The following is a 3,908-nucleotide window of genomic DNA, read 5'->3' on the forward strand; positions in this document are numbered from 1 at the left end:
TTTTTATCTATAATTTATACAATTAACCTTCTTATGGTTCGACCTCCGTCTTATCGGGTTATTTATTACTTCGACACTTTTGCACTTGGGAGAAGATATCAATCTTTTGATCATGTTAGTAGCTAATAATCCAATATTTCTTAATAAATTTCAATCAATCTGGCTAATCCATTTTAGTTCCCAATCAACCTAGCATTCCTATTTGAAAGTCAATAATCTAGAATTGCTTCATAAACACCAATCAATTTGTCCATCCTATCTTGGCTTCCAATCATTCTAACATTTCTATTTGGAAGCCAATAATATAGTATTCTTTAATGAATACCAATCAATCTAGCTAATCCATCTTGGTTGCAAATCAATTCAGCATTCCTATTTAGAAGCCAAAAAATCTGGTATTCCTTAACGAATACTAATCAATCTGGCCAACCCATCTTGGTTGTCAATTAATCCAACATTCTTATTCAGAAGCTAATGATCTGGTATTCCTTAATGAATATCAATTAATTTGGCTAACCTATATTTGTTGCAAATCAATCTAGCATTCTCATTCGGAAGCTAATTATCTAGTATTCCTTAATGAATACCAATCAATCAGTTAGTCCATCTTGGTTGTCAATCAATTTAACATTCTCATTTGAAATCTAGTAGTTTAGTATTCCTTAATGAATATCAATCTACCCGGTCAACCCATCTTGGTTTTCAATCAATCTGGCATTCCCATTTAAAAGCTAATAATTTGGTATTCCTTAATGAATACCAATCAATTAGCCAACATATCTTGATTGCGAATTAATTTGGCATTCTCATTCAAAAGTTCATATTATGATATTCCTTAATAAATACCAAATAATTCTTTCAACTTTCATATCTTTCTTTCCATATACACTATCAATATTACTATCCATTTTTTTCATGTATTATCTAGTTCAGAAGTAAAATTTATAGGAAAATTATAAGGAAAATCACCATAACATATAGAGTACCTACTTTAGCATGAAGTTTCTATGATAAGTTATAAAATGAGTACCCTTTCCATATTTTATACATATGATAACTTTTTATTTCATCTTCTTAACCCTAACTTGAGATTCTAAGGCTATTTTGTATGTAATTGGATCCCATAGTCATAGAAAATGGATCATGTATTTGTTAATTAGAAATATCTAATTCTAAAAGGATAATATATCTTATCTATCTACTTGACATAAGCCAACAAATCAACATCATTTTTATTACTAGTAAAGGTTACAACTCTCTCTTCAATGCAATCATTCTCCTTTAAATTCACCATACCCTCTTTGATATAAGATGCAGTCTCATAGCCCATTTGATTATAACTAGTAATATTTGCATCTCTTAACTGATTCGAGGGGGGAAGTGATAGGAAACGAGATGCTTTGGTGGTGGTTTTTGACTTGTAAGAGTTGGTGTGGTGGATTAGATATCAATGGTGCTAGTTATGGTGATTTGGTGGTGCGAGAGGAGAAGGAGGAGGAAGAAAAAAGAGGGTAAAAAAGAAAAAGAAAATCACTATAGGTATATTATTTCTCTCATTTGACTCATGTCATTAATTAGTAAAGGTTATATTGGTTGAGTTATATATGCAATTCTATTATCGGATCAAATAAAATATAAATTAAAAAGTTGAAAGGAATTGTTAACATTAACACTTCAAACTAAAACAAATTTGTTTTTTGAATGTGACTTGCACTATTCATGCAGAGGCAATTGTCTATTCACCTCATTATTTATATATATACTAATTTTTTTATTTATAGTATCAAAGAACTATTTTAATCCAATAACTTAATTTTTTAGGTAAGGTCTCAAGATATAATTTTTATTATTCTCTAACATACCCCCTTAAGTGAAAGCCCTTTGGGCTTGAAACTTTCACAGGTCTATATTACCTTGTGTTTAATTTTTATTAAATAAATAGGGATAATGAGATTTGAACTCGTGACCGATTGGTTATAAAGGCTCTGATATCATGTCAAAGACTCATTTCAACTTGATAGCTTAAACTTTTAGGTAAGGTCCTCTAATATGATTTATATTATTCTTTAACACTAATTCCTTGAAAATTCTTTTTTAATTGAATTTTATTTTTTTACTTTCACTTGAGATTTATGTTAATATGATATTAAAGAACACATCAAATGAATATCTTTCTTTTTTATATTAAAAGTCAATTTATTATATTAAAAATAAACTTGAATCCTATTAAGACAATAACATATAAGCATATAGAGTAGTTAATAATAGAATCTTAATCCTTATTAAGCTACCATTTTAAATATTTTTTCTAACATTTAAAAAACAATGTGAAGATATTAGGAAATAAAAGAGTTCAATGCATACTGAATGAACACTTGTAAAATATTAAAATGATAATATATTAAATAATATTTTTTTCTTAAAAAAATTAAGATAGTGATATACTAGCTTAACTTAAGCCAACCATGGTTAATAAATGAAACTTGTAATCCAAGATATGAGAATATAATAATCCTATAAAACGCAAAATCAAAACATAATAAATCAAAACATACTATAAAACACAAAATCAAAACATAATAAATCAAAACATAATAGGGAGGGAGCTCAATTTTAATAAACCAATTATTTAATGGCAAGAAAAAAAACATTCGGTAAAAGAAGAAGAAGCTATATTCAAGCAAACAAAAATATCATGAAATGAGCATCTCATGCTTCAATTTAACTAATTAGTTTAGTTTAAAAACAAAATTTATTTTTTAAAAAGCTAAATTTAATAAAAAATGACAAATAAAAAACATGAGATAACCTAGATTATTTTTAAAATTAGTGAAACATCCTATAAAAAGCAAATAAAACAAATAATAAAGCTAAATCTCAAATTAAATTAAATGTTGAAAGATAAAACTGTAAAAACATGAGTTTAATTTTTAGAAAAACATATTAAATTAACATGGACATATCTCATAAACCTAGGTTAGTCCCTAAATTTACAACTCGTTAAATCCTAAATTCAGGATTAATCAAGTTGCTTAATTTAGTATTGAATGATTAAATCATAAAAAATATATTGATTTTAAAAAATTGTTAAAATCAGAAAAATAACAATAAAAAATGGATGATGAATTTTTTTTAAAAAATTGATTTTAAAAATTATATCAAATAAAACAAATAACAATAAAAAGAATGTGGATCAAATCTTACAAATAAAAAAGATGAAGGATGATGTAATTGAAAATAAATTTCAATTCTATAAATTAATTAAAAAGATACCATTTGAAAAGGCAAGGACCAAATTTAAAGAAAATACAAATTGAATGGCTAATGTGAAGTTTTGAGAGGTTAGATATAAAAATCAAGAATGGGAGAAAAAAAATGTTAAAGCCAAATAAAGTCCAACCAAATGAAATTATGCCACACGCTGTCCAAGGATATAGGTTTTATCGTAATGATTTAGAGAACACTAAGGAAGATTTTTTAAAAAAACTATTAGTTGTCACATGCACCACTGAAACATGATAGGATGACTTATTTATTAGCGTGTTGAATGCACATATAAACTATTTTATTTATTAAAATATCAGAATGCTTCCATGTTAAATGATTCACACAAAAAACCAACATAAAAAAAAGTTCAATTGAAAATAACCAATGATAATAACCAATGTCAAGGTTAGAGGATCTACTAATGGTATGTCAAATACGTATAATATAAACTTTTATTATTCAATTGAAAACCACACACAAAGGAGGTTCCAATCAGATTATGGATTGTTAACATGATTACATTATTCATCTTATTCAATTAATGCTAATACTTGTAAATCTCGTCAAGCATTCATGATTATAACTTATGTTAACAACAAATCAAGTTCCTTTCATAGCTCAAGTGTCGGTTATACCATACA

Source organism: Populus euphratica, unplaced genomic scaffold (genome assembly GCF_000495115.2).
Source record: "Populus euphratica unplaced genomic scaffold, PopEup_1.0 scaffold1014.1, whole genome shotgun sequence".
Classification (NCBI taxonomy): domain Eukaryota; kingdom Viridiplantae; phylum Streptophyta; class Magnoliopsida; order Malpighiales; family Salicaceae; genus Populus; species Populus euphratica.